Raw genomic sequence first — 19,234 nt, 5'->3', positions numbered from 1 at the left:
GCCATAAACGGGGATTTTTTAAAGAATATTTTTTCTTAAGCGTGGATTTTTTAAAGAATATTTTTTCTTAAATTGGCACAGCCATAAACGTGGATTTTTTAAAGAATATTTTTTCTTAAATTAGCACAGCCATAAACGTGGATTTTTTAAAGAATATTTTTTCTTAAATTAGCACAGCCATAAACGTGGATTTTTTAAAGAATATTTTTTCTTAAATTAGCACAGCCATAAACGTGGATTTTTTAAAGAATATTTTTTCTTAAATTAGCACAGCCATAAACGTGGATTTTTTAAAGAATATTTTTTCTTAAATTAGCACAGCCATAAACGTGGATTTTTTAAAGAATATTTTTTCTAAATTAGCACAGCCATAAACGTGGATTTTTTAAAGAATATTTTTTCTTAAATCAGCACAGCCATAAACGTGGATTTTTTAAAGAATATTTTTTCTTAAATTAGCACAGCCATAAACGTGGATTTTTTAAAGAATATTTTTTCTTAAATTAGCACAGCCATAAACGTGGATTTTTTAAAGAATATTTTTTCTTAAATTAGCACAGCCATAAACGTGGATTTTTTAAAGAATATTTTTTCTTAAATTAGCACAGCCATAAACGTGGATTTTTTAAAGAATATTTTTTCTTAAATTAGCACAGCCATAAACGTGGATTTTTTAAAGAATATTTTTTCTTAAATTAGCACAGCCATAAACGTGGATTTTTTAAAGAATATTTTTTCTAAATTAGCACAGCCATAAACGTGGATTTTTTAAAGAATATTTTTTCTTAAATCAGCACAGCCATAAACGTGGATTTTTTAAAGAATATTTTTTCTTAAATTAGCACAGCCATAAACGTGGATTTTTTAAAGAATATTTTTTCTTAAATTAGCACAGCCATAAACGTGGATTTTTTAAAGAATATTTTTTCTTAAATTAGCACAGCCATAAACGTGGATTTTTTAAAGAATATTTTTTCTTAAATTAGCACAGCCATAAACGTGGATTTTTTAAAGAATATTTTTTCTTAAATTAGCACAGCCATAAACGTGGATTTTTTAAAGAATATTTTTTCTTAAATTAGCACAGCCATAAACGTGGATTTTTTAAAGAATATTTTTTCTTAAATTAGCACAGCCATAAACGTGGATTTTTTAAAGAATATTTTTTCTTAAATTAGCACAGCCATAAACGTGGATTTTTTAAAGAATATTTTTTCTTAAATTAGCACAGCCATAAACGTGGATTTTTTAAAGAATATTTTTTCTTAAATTAGCACAGCCATAAACGTGGATTTTTTAAAGAATATTTTTTCTTAAATTAGCACAGCCATAAACGTGGATTTTTTAAAGAATATTTTTTCTTAAATTAGCACAGCCATAAACGTGGATTTTTTAAAGAATATTTTTTCTTAAATTAGCACAGCCATAAACGTGGATTTTTTAAAGAATATTTTTTCTTAAATTAGCACAGCCATAAACGTGGATTTTTTAAAGAATATTTTTTCTTAAATTAGCACAGCCATAAACGTGGATTTTTTAAAGAATATTTTTTCTTAAATTAGCACAGCCATAAACGTGGATTTTTTAAAGAATATTTTTTCTTAAATTAGCACAGCCATAAACGTGGATTTTTTAAAGAATATTTTTTCTTAAATTAGCACAGCCATAAACGTGGATTTTTTAAAGAATATTTTTTCTTAAATTAGCACAGCCATAAACGTGGATTTTTTAAAGAATATTTTTTCTTAAATTAGCACAGCCATAAACGTGGATTTTTTAAAGAATATTTTTTCTTAAATTAGCACAGCCATAAACGTGGATTTTTTAAAGAATATTTTTTCTTAAATTAGCACAGCCATAAACGTGGATTTTTTAAAGAATATTTTTTCTTAAATTATTTTTTAAAGAATATTTTTTCTTAAATTAGCACAGCCATAAACGTGGATTTTTTAAAGAATATTTTTTCTCAAATTAGCACAGCCATAAACGTGGATTTTTTAAAGAATATTTTTTTTTAAATTAGCACAGCCATAAACGTGGATTTTTTAAAGAATATTTTTTCTTAAATTAGCACAGCCATAAACGTGGATTTTTTAAAGAATATTTTTTCTTAAATTAGCACAGCCATAAACGTGGATTTTTTAAAGAATATTTTTTCTTAAATTAGCACAGCTATAAACGTGGATTTTTTAAAGAATATTTTTTCTTAAATTAGCACAGCCATAAACGTGGATTTTTTAAAGAATATTTTTTCTTAAATTAGCACAGCCATAAATGTGGATTTTTTAAAGAATATTTTTCTTAAATTAGCACAGCCATAAACGTGGATTTTTTAAAGAATATTTTTTCTTAAATTAGCACAGCCATAAACGTGGATTTTTTAAAGAATATTTTTTCTTAAATTAGCACAGCCATAAACGTGGATTTTTTAAAGAATATTTTTTCTTAAATTAGCACAGCTATAAACGTGGATTTTGTAAAGAATATTTTTTCTTAAATTAGCACAGCCATAAACGTGGATTTTTTAAAGAATATTTTTTCTTAAATAAGCACAGCCATAAACGTGGATTTTTTAAAGAATATTTTGTCTTAAATTAGCACAGCCATAAACGGGGATTTTTTAAAGAATATTTTTTCTTAAGCGTGGATTTTTTAAAGAATATTTTTTCTTAAATTGGCACAGCCATAAACGTGGATTTTTTAAAGAATATTTTTTCTTAAATTAGCACAGCCATAAACGTGGATTTTTTAAAGAATATTTTTTCTTAAATTAGCACAGCCATAAACGTGGATTTTTTAAAGAATATTTTTTCTTAAATTAGCACAGCCATAAACGTGGATTTTTTAAAGAATATTTTTTCTTAAATTAGCACAGCCATAAACGTGGATTTTTTAAAGAATATTTTTTCTTAAATTAGCACAGCCATAAACGTGGATTTTTTAAAGAATATTTTTTCTAAATTAGCACAGCCATAAACGTGGATTTTTTAAAGAATATTTTTTCTTAAATCAGCACAGCCATAAACGTGGATTTTTTAAAGAATATTTTTTCTTAAATTAGCACAGCCATAAACGTGGATTTTTTAAAGAATATTTTTTCTTAAATTAGCACAGCCATAAACGTGGATTTTTTAAAGAATATTTTTTCTTAAATTAGCACAGCCATAAACGTGGATTTTTTAAAGAATATTTTTTCTTAAATTAGCACAGCCATAAACGTGGATTTTTTAAAGAATATTTTTTCTTAAATTAGCACAGCCATAAACGTGGATTTTTTAAAGAATATTTTTTCTTAAATTAGCACAGCCATAAACGTGGATTTTTTAAAGAATATTTTTTCTTAAATTAGCACAGCCATAAACGTGGATTTTTTAAAGAATATTTTTTCTAAATTAGCACAGCCATAAACGTGGATTTTTTAATGAATATTTTTTCTTAAATCAGCACAGCCATAAACGTGGATTTTTTAAAGAATATTTTTTCTTAAATTAGCACAGCCATAAACGTGGATTTTTTAAAGAATATTTTTTCTTAAATTAGCACAGCCATAAACGTGGATTTTTTAAAGAATATTTTTTCTTAAATTAGCACAGCCATAAACGTGGATTTTTTAAAGAATATTTTTTCTTAAATTAGCACAGCCATAAACGTGGATTTTTTAAAGAATATTTTTTCTTAAATTAGCACAGCCATAAACGTGGATTTTTTAAAGAATATTTTTCTTAAATTAGCACAGCCATAAACGTGGATTTTTTAAAGAATAATTTTTCTTAAATTAGCACAGCCATAAACGTGGATTTTTTAAAGAATAATTTTTCTTAAATTAGCACAGCCATAAACGTGGATTTTTTAAAGAATATTTTTTCTTAAATTAGCACAGCCATAAACGTGGATTTTTAAAGAATATTTTTTCTTAAATTAGCACAGCCATAAACGTGGATTTTTTAAAGAATATTTTTTCTTAAATTAGCACAGCCATAAACGTGGATTTTTTAAAGAATATTTTTTCTTAAATTAGCACAGCCATAAACGTGGATTTTTAAAGAATATTTTTTCTTAAATTAGCACAGCCATAAACGTGGATTTTTTAAAGAATATTTTTTCTTAAATTAGCACAGCCATAAACGTGGATTTTTTAAAGAATATTTTTTCTTAAATTAGCACAGCCATAAACGTGGATTTTTTAAAGAATATTTTTTCTTAAATTAGCACAGCCATAAACGTGGATTTTTTAAAGAATATTTTTTCTTAAATTAGCACAGCCATAAACGTGGATTTTTTAAAGAATATTTTTTCTTAAATTAGCACAGCCATAAACGTGGATTTTTTAAAGAATATTTTTTCTAAATTAGCACAGCCATAAACGTGGATTTTTTAAAGAATATTTTTTCTTAAATCAGCACAGCCATAAACGTGGATTTTTTAAAGAATATTTTTTCTTAAATTAGCACAGCCATAAACGTGGATTTTTTAAAGAATATTTTTTCTTAAATTAGCACAGCCATAAACGTGGATTTTTTAAAGAATATTTTTTCTTAAATTAGCACAGCCATAAACGTGGATTTTTTAAAGAATATTTTTTCTTAAATTAGCACAGCCATAAACGTGGATTTTTTAAAGAATATTTTTTCTTAAATTAGCACAGCCATAAACGTGGATTTTTTAAAGAATATTTTTTCTTAAATTAGCACAGCCATAAACGTGGATTTTTTAAAGAATATTTTTTCTAAATTAGCACAGCCATAAACGTGGATTTTTTAAAGAATATTTTTTCTTAAATCAGCACAGCCATAAACGTGGATTTTTTAAAGAATATTTTTTCTTAAATTAGCACAGCCATAAACGTGGATTTTTTAAAGAATATTTTTTCTTAAATTAGCACAGCCATAAACGCGGATTTTTTAAAGAATATTTTTTCTTAAATTAGCACAGCCATAAACGTGGATTTTTTAAAGAATATTTTTTCTTAAATTAGCACAGCCATAAACGTGGATTTTTTAAAGAATATTTTTTCTTAAATTAGCACAGCCATAAACGTGGATTTTTTAAAGAATATTTTTTCTTAAATTAGCACAGCCATAAACGTGGATTTTTAAAGAATATTTTTTCTTAAATTAGCACAGCCATAAACGTGGATTTTTTAAAGAATATTTTTTCTTAAATTAGCACAGCCATAAACGTGGATTTTTTAAAGAATATTTTTTCTTAAATTAGCACAGCCATAAACGTGGATTTTTTAAAGAATATTTTTTCTTAAATTAGCACAGCCATAAACGTGGATTTTTTAAAGAATATTTTTTCTTAAATTAGCACAGCCATAAACGTGGATTTTTTAAAGAATATTTTTTCTTAAATTAGCACAGCCATAAACGTGGATTTTTTAAAGAATATTTTTTCTTAAATTAGCACAGCCATAAACGTGGATTTTTTAAAGAATATTGTTGAAAAATATAGATTTTGGCCCCTTAATTACCTTAGTAAATGTATGTGTTATACAAATGTATTTTGATGTTATAAAGAGTTTGTCCGTTGATTTTGTGGCTGCTCTATAAAATAGTGTTGCATACTTTTAGGGGCAGAAATTTAACCTTGTGTATTAACCCTATAATGAACAATGAATTCTTTTATTAAAATCAAAAAACTATACGAGTATGACAAACAAAATACATTTTCCGCAAGTGCCCTTCCGTAGTAACATCATATTTATTTAATAGGGGTTAGGAAATAAGGTCTGTTGTAGTATTGGAGTTATAAATAATTAATTTTCATTTGAAAAAGGTAGTTTGTTAAGATATGTAGATGTTTTATATACAGTAGATAAGCGGAAATCAATCAAATCCTTCAATTAATTATAGTAAAGGAAACTGCGAGTTGGTGATGGTCGTCAAGAAACTATTTACGTTTTTTTTATTTTTATTTTTTTTTTTTCTTTTATTTATTTTTAAGGTTTTTATAATTGACCCTAATATTAATAACTATTATAGTTCCAATATTAAAAAGCAATTTCTTGCAGGTTCTACCGAGATTTGAACTCGGATCGCTGGATTCAAAGTCCAGAGTGCTAACCATTACACCATAGAACCGTACGTTGAATACCAATCGAATTTGACGAATTTAAAATGTTGAGATTTCATAATTTGTTTTAAATAAAATTTATTAATAATAATATTAACAAATATATTTTCACATTTAAGTTAATATTTTTATGAAATTGAATACAACCAATTTTTGTTGCACATATGAACAAACACACCTTACTAATTACAAGTTTGTGGGACCATCTCCAAAAACCATAATTATTATTAATTATTATCCCATTTATCCAAAAATCGCCTACATTACTCAATCATCAATTGTAACCAGAGCAAAATTTTCAAATCTACAGGTTCTACCGAGATTTGAACTCGGATCGCTGGATTCAAAGTCCAGAGTGCTAACCATTACACCATAGAACCGTACGTTGACCGATGATGCGAAATATGGAATTTTAAATAATTGTTTTCATTTCAAAACTTTAAACTTTTTTGTATATTGAAATAAATTGAAGGAAAAAACCTGGTTTGTTCCTTTAATTTGTTTAATGGAGGAGCTGAAATTTAGTATTTAGTCTTCGTTGGCCGTATAAAACTTTGTTACCTCAGGTCCACGCCTTCATATAGCCCCCATAGATGGTACCTCCCGATTTTCGGTGTTTTACACGTTTTGGCCTTAATATTCCACCGAAATGGCGTATGTGTGGTATTTCGTCTTCATTTGGGGTAATAAACGTTCCATATGAAATTTGTCGGTATAGGTCCACGACTTCATATAGCCCCCATGGAACGGTACCACCCAATTTGGCTGAAATTTGGTACATAGTCTTCGTTGGGGGTATAAAACTTTCTCCCAGAAATTTGCCAGTATAGATCCAAGCCTTCATCTAGCCACCAGAGAATGGTACCTCCCGATTTTCGGTATTTTTAAGGTTTGTGGCCACAGCAACCCACCAAAATGGCAGAAATTTGGAATTTAGTCTCTGTAGGAAGTGAAAGCCTTTCAGACTGAAACTCGTTTCGATATAACCAACATAGAACGGTTATAAGAACAATTGTGCTGGTTTTTGGTGTAAAGAAATAATTTTCGGGTAAAAAGTAACAACATTTTATGATTCTTGCATGAAAAGGGACAGATCTACTATGTATAAAATAATTTGTATATATGGTAACATGGGGCGGCTTCGCCACTGGGGCGCCTTCGCCAGCACCGATTTTCTTGATAATTATAACTGCTACAGAAATGCCGTTAAAGGAAAAATTGTGATTTTAACGAAGATCTTTCATCTCCCAAAAATTGGCTTTTCTATCAAATATATGATTGCTGATGCACGCGGTTTCATGTTTTTGGGGTATTACGAAAAATATTCATGGTAGGTATATTTTGTGATATCTTGTATACCTTTAGTGATATCAAAATTATATTTTATACCGTTAATAGACAACTACTGAAGAATATAAATCCAAATAATTTGCATGATAAAAGTAATTATAAATGTCAATATATTCATATTATGAACTATGTAGTGGGTGGGGCGGCTACGCCATGATAGGGGTGTTGTGGGTTAATGTGAGAAATATGTCAGGTTTAACTTAAATTGTTTATGCTATTGATATACCACGCTATAATGTGAAGTTGAAATCAAATATTGTGCTAAACCTATCTAATTTGGCAAAAATTTCATTTTTATGCCTAAATTCAAGGTACCTTCTTCAATTAACGGCAAGAATATCTTTCTTTTTGTGAATTTTAGAATCATTTTTGATTATTAAATAGAAAACATGTTCCTTTTATGCATAATGTTGATATTTGGGGAGGAAGTATAGTAAATGCCATTTTTAGAGTCAGTTGATATATGTCCTATGTCGATGGCGAAGCTACCCCATGGGTGGGGAGGCTTCGCCACTTTTTCGACATTTTGTAAATGCTCAAAAATAATATTTTAAAAACAAAATTATAATCATTTATATATCAAAACTTATAGTCAAGACATGCTAATATTCTTACCAAAAATAATATTTGGAAAAACTTTAATGATGTCGATATGAGAACATTTTGAAAAAAAAGTGGCGAAGGCGCCCCATGTTACCATAATTGTTTCTGAGTGAAATAACATGGTTTTTGATCTCCTTTATTTTTTTCTGTATTGATTCTGCTCATCAGCAAAACATTTCAATATATTTTCAGATTTTTTGACTAACAGTTTCAAAGATATCGCGCCTTGAAAAGTCGAATTCTTTAAAAGCTATTTTCCGATTTTCAGTATTTTGAGGATTTAAGCTAATTAAGACATTAACATCCTAATTAACATGCCTAAAAGATGTGCTCGTGTCATCCAGAATAGAGGATGCGCAACTTTAGTTTTGTCTGCTTATAGGTATATATAAAAATAAACCTACTTAACAATGATTTAGAAAGTATCCAATAAATAAAATTCACTTCATAATTTATAATGTTAATTAATTAATAACAATTTTAATTATTAATTCTCACATGTTATTATTAATTAAAAAAACAGAAATTCAACTTCAGGTTCTACCGAGATTTGAACTCGGATCGCTGGATTCAAAGTCCAGAGTGCTAACCATTACACCATAGAACCGTACGGTGACGGGGCGACAAACAAAGGTAATTTAAAATGAACGATTACACTATGCAACACTGAAAATGCAAACAACTTCTCGTATGCATTTTTTGAAAGCACATATTTAGACTATAAAAACCCTAGTAGGGTTTTGTCCTGTCAGATCCAGTTCGGATTTTATGGCCTCATCTAAACCGGACTAAATCTACACTTTTTTCCATTTATCAGGCCTTTATCTCAGAAACGAATAGGAATTTGGCCTTGCTGCCTTTAGCAATATTGTAGCGCTAAACTAGTAGAACTTATCTTTTGAGAAAACCGCATAAGAAAAACTCCATTTAGGGCATCAAAATCTATAAAATATAGAAAATTTTATATAATTGCTGAAATTCTGGTCAGTATCGGCTAAACTATTGGGAGTTGAACCAAGTAACCTTTTGCAAAAATCTTCCAAATAAAGTTCTCAACAATTCTTTAGAACATTCTGAAACTCTAAAATGCTTACTTCATGTTGTTTCAGCAGTATTTTGCATCTTATCTTTTACAACACGTATTTCAAACACAGTTCACATCAACAGTTTTTTCTCGCATTTCGGATTTCACTACATTATTGACATTTTTATTAAATCGTCGTTGAAAAATGTACTGAAAACAACAGCATAGAGGCATTTTACAACAATGACATGTTCTGAAGAGTTGTGTATAACATTCCAGGGAATATTTTTCCAAAAGAAAATATTCAGAAAAAATTAACGGTTTTGGAGATACGGTGCGAAATGTATAAAAATTGTGTATTTTTTGCATATATTTTGAAATTTGAGGCAATAAATGTAGTTTTTCGAGTTTATTATTTCTCCAAATATTTTATTCTTGTCCTTATCTACAAATTTGATTCAGAGGTCAGAAGAAGATTCGCATTGGTTTCAGAGATATAGCCCCGAATTTCTTTAAAAACTCAATATTTAACCATGTTTAGATGGGGCCATAAAATCCGAGCTGGATCTGACACAACAAAACCAAACTAGGGTTTCTTGTCGTTTGGGTCTGTACTTTCAAAAAATCCTGAGTTCAAATTGTTTGCACAAGATCACCTTAAAAATGTTGCACAGTGTTTTAGTAATTGATAAATTTCACCGTCTAAAGTTCGATATTGAATATTTATATGTCATAAATCAGAATATGGGCCAAAATATGAGGTGATGTTTATATATATTATATATATGAAAGACATAAATAATTAAAATGTTATTTGCAAATTACATAGAATTCTAACAATAAGTATTTAAATTCAAAAAAGTCGACTTCGAAAGTTAAATATAGATATACTTTACTTAGCTGACCCATTACAGAACATTTGTTCCATAAGCCGAACTAAGAAAAGATCTCCAATTCTCTGTTTGTTGTTTCGCTTTTTGTAATACCGCGTCTTTCCATCTCTTTTTCCACTTGTCAGATGTTTCGGAAATCGTATTTATGTAGTAAGACTTATGTCGTAGGTAAAACTTCGTTATACTTGCAAAGTGTGTTTATTGCAATTTTTATTGTGTATTAAATTTCCCGAGATATGTCCAATTTATCATTGATTTGAATTCCGAGGTTAGGTTAGCACTCTAAATTCTGAATCCAGCGATCCGAAGTAGAACCTTGAAACAGGGTTAAAAATAAATATTTTATTTTATTTATTCATTCTTTTAATCAAAAAAGCCCTCACACGGGCTATAACATGATAGAAAATATACGACATGAGCAAAAATATATAAAAATTTTCTAACTTAAATTGCAATATTATTGTAATTCAAAAATTTATAAAATCGTGACTAAATTTAGAATATAAAACCTTACTAACGCACAGTTTTAAAAAGTAAATGTAGGGAATGACTGCTCATAAGTTTTTAGATACTGTCAGTGAAACCAATATAAATAAGATGATTTAAAGTAAATCCTAGGAAAAATAAGTAATGAAATTTTTCTTAAAAAGTTTTTGATGATATTGCAAAGTTTTTTTTAGGATGTTGGGAATCATATTCCACAATCTTGTTACTCGAAATGTAAATGATTGCTCAAGGACATTATGACTGTGATTTCTGTGTATTTGTGGACGAATTTAAAACTTGAAAGAAATTTACATGATAAGACGGTTCTCCAGCTTGTATAATATTGAATAAAAACAAACTTGTCTCGAATCAATAAAATGTTCAAAGGGTAAAAATGCAAATTTCGAATGCTTCTGTTACGATTCTTTAAAATTGAAACAAATAAAAGCTATTTTAAGTTTGAAACGCTAAAATTGGTCGAACTATGACTTTAAAAAGATAAAGATTAATTGAAAAATGAATGATAGAAGACAAATGGTGCAAAATAAACTTGAGCTTCTACTGAAATTTGGGTACATTTCTCCCTGAAACTTCAAATTCCTACGAATCCTATTGCATAATAGGGTTCAATGTAGGCCTTAAGATAACTTAACGGTTAAAATAGTGGGCGATTTTTATTGATCTAGGTCTGAGCTAATATACTATAAAGAAAAAATCAGATCCTTCCTATACACAGAAAGAAAATAGTTTGGATTTTCTGAGCTAACTATAATGAATATTATAAGGAAAAGCAAGTAGTCGTTTCCCGAAGCAAATAATCATTATTTGCAGGTTTCCGACGGCAAAACCTATGACTTCTTGCATCTCCGAAAAGAGAAGAACTAAATAAACCATCAATATTGCGAAGTTGATCGCCTCATGGAATTGAAGGGTACAAAATATTGCTGTACTAAATTTACGAATATTTCCAGTTTATGTCTGCTCCATAAATTCAAACTAGTCTTTTCTGTGTATAGGAGGATGTGGTTTTTTCTTTATAGTATATTAGCTCAGACCTAGAGCAATACAAATCGCCCAATATTTTAACCGTTAAGTTATCTTAAGGCCAACATTGAACCCTATTATGCAATAAGATTCATAGGAATTTGAAGTTTCAGGGAGAAATATACCCAAATTTCAGTAGAAGCTCAAGTTTATTTTGCACCATTTGTCTTCTATCATTCATTTTTCATTAAATCTTTATAAATCTGTCAAGAAACTGTCAGCTTATGACAAATTTTTAACGTATTATAGACAATTAAGTTCCACAGCTTTCATAAGGTCTTATTTTCCTGGTATTAAAGTCATAGTTCGACCAATTTTAGCGTTTCAAACTTAAAATAGCTTTTATTTGTTCCAGTTTTAAAGAATCATGACAGAAGCATTCTAAATTTGAATTTTTACCCAAGTTATTAAAGAATGTGCTATTCCGACGAAACACTTTAAACCGTACAAATTGTGGACTTTTTGAAAGAAAATTAAAAAAACTTATAACGGTACGTTATCGAAGCCAAACTTTTTGTTGAAAGATACTTCATAAGATTACAAACCAAGATATATAAACATTCCCAAGGTTATTTCACGGATATCGACTAAAATGAAGTAGCAAAAAGCAATTTGAAATGTGCTATTGACATGAAACGGAGTGTATGTGGGCAATATCCAAATCTGAATCGATTCTTACCAAAATAAACAGGGATCGTGCTAGGGCCAAAAAATCTCCAATTTTTATGCGAGATTGGTCTATGAACTTTGTTTTCAAAAAGACATGGCCAGATGGATAAGTGCGAACCTATGCAGATCATCAAAAGGAACTGTGGGTCTATTTCGTTTCCTTTTGCATGTTGCAAACTCATTCGGTAAGACATAATACCCTTAGGGTATTAAAATATAGTGCAATCATGAATAAAAATTCCGTGCGGAATTTGTTTCCTTTCCCCAATTTCACAATTTTTTTATACCCTCAGCATTTATGCTAATGAGGGTATATACACTTTCATACGGGCAAAATGTGCCTCATCGAAATAACGGTTTTAGACCCCAAGTATGTTTGGACGAAATGTGTTTCAGACCATTTGGAGTCGATTTAGCAATGTCCGTCCGTCTGTCTGGCTGGCTGGTGCGCAGGATAACTCTCGAACGGATCAACCGATTCGGTTCAAAATCAGGCATTCGTAATATTTTGTCCAAACTTAGTTTAAGTTCGAAGATGGGTTACATCGGTCCACTTCTTCCGGTACCTCCTCCACAAAAGTTCGAAAATGTTCGGAAAATGTGTACGTACGATAACTCTTGACCTAACCTTTGTCACCATATGTGGCGTTCGGAGAGCACGATAACTCTCGAACTGTTCAACCGATTTTGTTGGTTTTGTTATATTTTATCCAAGCTTACAGCCAGTTTCTGTATGTCGAAAGAAGAATGTGTACGAATGAAACACGCCCGAACTTTAGTTTTCGAAATAATTTTACCTTTGCTTTTGCTTCAAACAAAAAACAAAATTGAAAAACACACAAGAGTTTGGACGTGTTTCTTTCGCACACATTCTTCATTCGACATACAGAAACAGGCTGTTAGTTTCATGGGGGCAATACCGGTCCACAACTTCCGGTACTTCTACCCAATATTTAAAAAATATCACTAAAATGCTAGGACGATATCACTTGAATGACTTCTAACTTCTAATATCGCCCATATCGGTCCTCCTTAATGGTACCTCCCCCACAAAAGTTCAACATTTGTGTCTTAGTGCAGTTAATTCCTAATCCACTTTTTTTGTCTGCAAGTTCAAGTGTCCAAAAAGGGCCACAAAATTCTGAAGAGACCTTAATTACATTCGATCTGTCCGTAGGTGAAAGTTTCACTTCACATTGGCTGAGGGCATGGTGGAATAAGAAGGTGTTACATAGATAACAATAATCGGACCATTTATCAGACCAAACGTCAACATTTGCGAACAAACTCTCAGTAAAAGAACAGTCAAAATGTCTCTCTCGAATCGCTCTCTTTTGTTGACTTTTTGTGTTAACAGACGACTTCCAGCAACAATTGGTACAAATTTGCTCTGTTCCAGAACCTGCAAGAAGTTACTATTTTTTACTACGATAACATTTTTTCCTTTATGTTATCGGAAAAAATAGTAAAAATTAGTAGATTCTTGCAGTACTGGAACAGACGAATTGTTACAAATTTTAGGGTAACCTGACAGACTTATAGTCAGCTTTGAATGACAGCTTTGCTCAAATAATCGGTTGCTTTCTAATGTGGCGGTCATTTTTGTCATTCATCTTGCAACCACAAAATATTTTGTGATTGATTGACGGTTGGAAGTTATCTATAATTGCGAAAAATTTCGTTAGTTGACTTCAGCGGTTTTACAGTTTTCACATTTTTATAGAAACAGAATTGAACCCCTTATCTACAAATCATATGTGAAAGTCCAGATTTACATTAGGCAATTTTCCATGCGGCAATTGTCAGTTTGCCGGTAAGAGAGGGTGTTGAGAGGCAAAGCGTTACCATATGCCTCACCTCTCTCTCTCCTTCAAATTGACAATTACCGCAAGGAAAATTGCCTAATATAAATATGGACAAAAGGTTCAAAAGAAACTTCGAAAAACGACGAATAATCGATTATAAACGAATTCCTGCGATTATCAAAAAGTCGAAAGTCGAGTTTTAGAACAACTTATTAAGCAGTACACATTGTCAGTTTTGAATGTCGATATTTCGCACTTATCGATAACTGTCCAACCGTCCAACAACCACAAATCATTTTGTGGTTGCATGATGAATGACAAAAATGAACGGCCACACTAGCAAGCACCAACAAAGCTGTCATTCAAAACTGGCAATGTGTACTCAGCTTTAGTTTTGGGCCAAAATCGAACAATCGATCATTGTCTCTTATTATCTATTCCAATCTTCCACTTATTTACTCCATCGAAGTCTTGGCATTCCAGATATGCGTGTACCGCCCGCCATTTTAGCGGGTTCAATCTTCATCGCTCATTCCTATGACATGGCATAGCGTTTAACTATACCAATGTCGTTGTATATCAGATATAGCTCGTGATTCATACGGCGTCGATATACACCGTCAACGCAGTTTGGCCCATAGATTTTTCGAAGAATTTTTCTCTCAAACAAACCCAACACTGTCTTATATGCTTGCTCAAGTACCTAGGCTTCGGAACCATACATTAGCACGGGTTAGTATCAGTGTTTTGTAAAGTGTAATTTTCGTTTGACAAGATGTGGATTTGCTTTTAAACTGCTTACTTAAGCCAAAGTATCATATGTTGGCCAATACAAATCTTCTGCCAACAACTGATGTTTTTTGTTGTATTTACGGCGGTGCCGAGGTAGACAAAGTCGTTTACTTCCTCAAAATTATACGAGCCAACCTCCACAGTTGGTCCGAGCTTTACGAACGCATTGCGTGTAGAAATACGTAGTGAAATGCAATAATCGGGGTTTCAATTATTCCGTTTTCGTTTAAAACTTAAAACTCGATTTTCGGTTAATCAATATTTTAAGAGTGTTCCAATGGTCGACTTTCGATATTTCTTTAACAACCAAAAACCGGTTATAGCCGATCGTTTTCGCTTCCGATATTAGTCTTACACTAAAGCGTTCGGCACATACGATGCGTTGAGCGTCGCGGTATAACAACCAAATGAAAAAAGTGTAAGTGATGCCAAGTTTGTTCTTGAAGTTTTCATATGGTTGTTGTAACGCGACGCTCAACGGACCGTATGTGCCGGGGCCTTAATAGTCGACTACGATTAAAGCATAGTACACACTGACCAACAAAACTGGCATTCATATAGGTCTATTTCGTTATTATCCAAATTAATTGGATACCAACAGTATGGTAAAATGTTCTTTCAATATTCCAAGCACACATAGTGTTATCAGTTACCAAATAACCTTGCTGTTCTCTACAGGAGAATGTGCCTGTAACAAAGCCATCAGTTTGATGTTTCCCTTTTTTGTGGAATTCGGGCTCCTGTACATATCGATTTTCTCACACTCCCTCTTTTCCATTTCTCTCGTTTTCCTGCGGAAAAGCCGTTCCTCCTCTCTCCTTTTCTCCCGATACCTCTCTCTTGCGCTATTACGTGCCCGTTGTTGCTACTAATTGTAGAATAGCCCTATATGCCGAATTTTTATTTTTATTTCCTTAGTGGAGTTCTCTGGTATCCATGTTTGGATTTTCGGCTGTTTACATTAAGTGGGTAATACTTTGCCACTGTGCTGACAAGTTATCGGGACGAGGAGTGCTTTGGTTTAGTAATTGGGCCGGTTGAGTGGAATATATATCCGCTGTGATGTCAGCTTACCGCTGTCCAGCTTTCGTGTTGTGTCTCTTGGTTCTGTATTCGATACGTTTAATCGGGTACATATCTTTGCTGCAACAAGGTGTTGGTCCGAGTCGATACATGTCTTCCATCTATCACAACGTGATCAATTTGATTTTCTGTACCATGTTTTTGCCGTTGCGAAGTCTATAAGTATCATTCCATGTTCAGATGTTTCAGAAATAGTATTTTTGTGTAACACTTATGTCGTGGCTAAGTAAAAGTTCGTTATCCTTGCAAAGTGTGTTTCTTGCACTTTTAATTCGGTATTAAATTTCCCTAGGTTAGGTTAGCACTCTAAATTCTGAATCTAGCAATCCGAAGTAGAACCATGAAACAGGGTTGAAAATAAATATTTTCTTATGTAAATATTTTTTCATCTCAGTTTTTTATATAACTACCAATCGGATAACTAACACGTGTTATTAAAAACATTTAACTTCCACTAAATCTGATTCAAAATGAACAATTCTGATATTATATTGAGACAAGTATTGAAGTCGTAAATATTTTCGAATGATGTCCTGATATGAATCCCTCCGAACTGAATATATTTTGCGCAGGAGACTGTGATGACTTCACTGAATTTTCCAGATTAGAACTTGCAGTAATTTTTACAAGAGATATTATAAAGATTGGATGTTCATGGAAATGTTAAATTTCAGCTCTATCGAGATATTATTCATACGAGTTCGGAATTATAAATCTACAAATTGTCTAAGAATTTCCAAACTCATTCCAGATCTAATATGAATTTGCGCCTCTTTTTTGCAATTCAGTGATAATATGAGTCGTTCCATATCATTTCACATCATTCGGATCCAAAAGTTTCGCAACTTTCACTGTATTTTAAGGTTCTACCGAGATTTGAACTCGGATCGCTGGATTCAAAGTCCAGAGTGCTAACCATTACACCATAGAACCGGTTATTTTTAAACTAAACAATTTTCGAAAAAATATTTTCCTTTGCATTATGAAAATTCATATTCTCAGAAGCAACAATGTATGTTGACGGCGGAAAATTCACAGCAAATCATCGAAATGTTTATGTTGGAAGTGTTGAAATATGTGCATACATATTTCTAAAATTGGCCCCACGACAGGCAATTATATGGTTATTGCAGCTGTTCACGTCTATTAAAATGTAGGGGTTTTTTTGTTTAGTGGAGAACTATTTTTAAGACTAATTTTCACAGCTTCTCAAATATGTATAGTGTCATAATAAGATGTGTAGGCGAAGACGAAAAGTGGAAAATCATATGTGTGAACAAGTCTAATGTGCGTGAGAGGGGGTACTGCAATGACCTTCGCCGTGGAGGGGGGTTGGATAAATTAATGTTAAGTAAATAGATTGGACTGTCCCTCCAGATGCCAATGTCAAGGCAATTGTAGTTTTGTTGTAGAAATCCAAGAGCTTCTTTTGTCACATTTTGAATAAACTGTGCAACAAACATAACCTCATATAGATAAATCGGCTTATGAAAAGGAGTAGGTATCATTAACTTTAAACAAATTCTGTAAAATTAATTTTAAGTTTATTTACTGGCATATACCTATATACTACACATAGTTATTTGAAGACATCTTCTTTAGCAGTATTTCTGGAATTTATTGCTTAATTTATACTAAGCATAATTTCTTATATAGAAAATACAATACAAATTCTGAGGTCTTTCATTAAAATTAACGTAACTTTTGCTTAAAATACCTATGTATGTTTTCCAAAAAATTACATATATAGAAAGGCATTCAAGTAACGCGTTATACCGGTTATTGCGTTAACTGATTGCGCTACAGTGTCGTCGATACATATCATACCGATCCTGCAATGATAGAAACATAATTTGAGACCAAACTATTATGTGGTCTAACATAATTGTTGCGAATCTGCCACAATTTCAAAAGTAGTTAAGAATTTACCTCTATCAAATGTGACGTCTTTGCATCTAGTGAAAAAAAAACAAACAGTATCGTCAATATGCGGAGATTCTTCTTTTTATCACTAATATATTTAAGCTGGCTACACATTGTCAGTTTTGAATGACAGCTTTGCTCAAATAATCGGTTGCTTGCTGGTATGGCCGTTCATTTTTGCTATTTATCATGGTACCACAAAATATTTTGTGGTTGTTGGAAGGTTGGAGAGTTATCGATAATTGTGAAAAAATCGGCATTCAAAACTGACAATGTACTTTAGTGATTTTATATGCAATTTAGAGTTATTATGGTAATACCAACAGTACTGAGAAGTTACAGTAACTAACATTTAACGGGTTATTCTGAACGAAAATTCCCTGTGGGTATTCCCACCGTTTCAACTTAAAGGAGAAAGTGAGAAAACTCAGGGGGAATTTACGTTCAGAATAGACCCCTTAAAATTTTACTTTAAAAATTGTTGTGTTACATATTCTACCGGCTTTTGTCCTTAACTTATTCTGTGAGGACCAAAATTACAGCCTACGATAAAAACTTTTGCTCTGTTCCAGAACCTGCAAGTATCTACAAATTTACTATGGTGAAATATTTTCCTTTATAATAAATGAGTAAAATTAGTAGATTTTTACAGGTTCTGGAACACAGCAATTGTTTTTTAACTGAGGCTGTAATTTTGGTCCTTATCTCTAGAGCTTGACATCATCAAAAAAATTTTGCATACAGTTGCAAAATTGCGCAGCAACCAGAGGTTCTATGGTGTAATGGTTAGCACTCTGGACTCTGAATCCAGCGATCCGAGTTCAAATCTCGGTAGAACCTTGAAACAGGGTTGAAAATTAAATATTTTCATATATCATTTTTTTTAAATATAGCAAATAGATAATTGATGTTGATTTGATTAGATTATTTTATTGATACTTCATCATAGCATTACTAATAACAATAACATTTCGTAAAACATAAAACTAGAGTGTATTGTTGTATTATTATTATTAAAAATTAAATAATTATCCCACAACTAATTAAGTTAAAACTGTGTTTGCTCCCGACACTTCATGTTACGCATAGAGTTGTATGTATTATGATAAAAAAAATTAAAATTTAAACTAAAAAATATTAAACTTACACTAAAAACTATCCCCTATGAGTGCCGGGAGTAGAACATAAATAAAAAATTGGAACAGGACCATCAAATTGTTCTTGGAGAATGCCAATAGATAAAAGGTGTTTGTCCAGCTATATTCTTCTTCACGGTTCAAAATACTTTGAATCAATTCCCCATCATAATGAAACAGATTTTCTACAACCGTTTCATTAGATTAAGAGCGTAAACAGATAACGTAGTAATATTGCTCTCCTTATAAATATATTCATTTGAAAAACGTTTGTTGGGCAACTGAAAATTTCGACCTATGCATTTACGAAGTACATGTCGTTCAAAAATTTCAAAATTTTTCTTTGTGGTA

The 19,234-nt window shown here is 31.1% G+C and overlaps 5 non-coding genes across 5 annotated transcripts; 1 reads left to right on the top strand and 4 right to left on the bottom strand.

The window, feature by feature from the left end:
• Window positions 1–6,011: 6,011 nt before the first annotated feature.
• TRNAQ-UUG (transfer RNA glutamine (anticodon UUG)) lies at window positions 6,012–6,083 on the bottom strand. Its single transcript has one exon. It is a non-coding gene; the product is annotated as a tRNA-Gln (tRNA).
• A 300-nt stretch (window positions 6,084–6,383) lies between these two features.
• Window positions 6,384–6,455, bottom strand: TRNAQ-UUG (transfer RNA glutamine (anticodon UUG)). Its single transcript has one exon. It is a non-coding gene; the product is annotated as a tRNA-Gln (tRNA).
• A 2,108-nt stretch (window positions 6,456–8,563) lies between these two features.
• TRNAQ-UUG (transfer RNA glutamine (anticodon UUG)) lies at window positions 8,564–8,635 on the bottom strand. The gene has a single exon. It is a non-coding gene; the product is annotated as a tRNA-Gln (tRNA).
• Window positions 8,636–16,685: 8,050 nt separating this feature from the next.
• Window positions 16,686–16,757, bottom strand: TRNAQ-UUG (transfer RNA glutamine (anticodon UUG)). Its single transcript has one exon. It is a non-coding gene; the product is annotated as a tRNA-Gln (tRNA).
• Window positions 16,758–18,515: 1,758 nt separating this feature from the next.
• On the top strand, window positions 18,516–18,587 carry TRNAQ-CUG (transfer RNA glutamine (anticodon CUG)). Its single transcript has one exon. It is a non-coding gene; the product is annotated as a tRNA-Gln (tRNA).
• The last annotated feature ends 647 nt before the right edge of the window (window positions 18,588–19,234 follow it).

This window comes from Musca autumnalis, unplaced genomic scaffold (assembly GCF_047663935.1).
Source record: "Musca autumnalis isolate F117 unplaced genomic scaffold, ASM4766393v1 scaffold_2, whole genome shotgun sequence".
In the NCBI taxonomy this organism is placed as follows: Eukaryota; Metazoa; Arthropoda; class Insecta; order Diptera; family Muscidae; genus Musca; species Musca autumnalis.
This window is presented reverse-complemented; position numbering and strand designations above follow the sequence as displayed.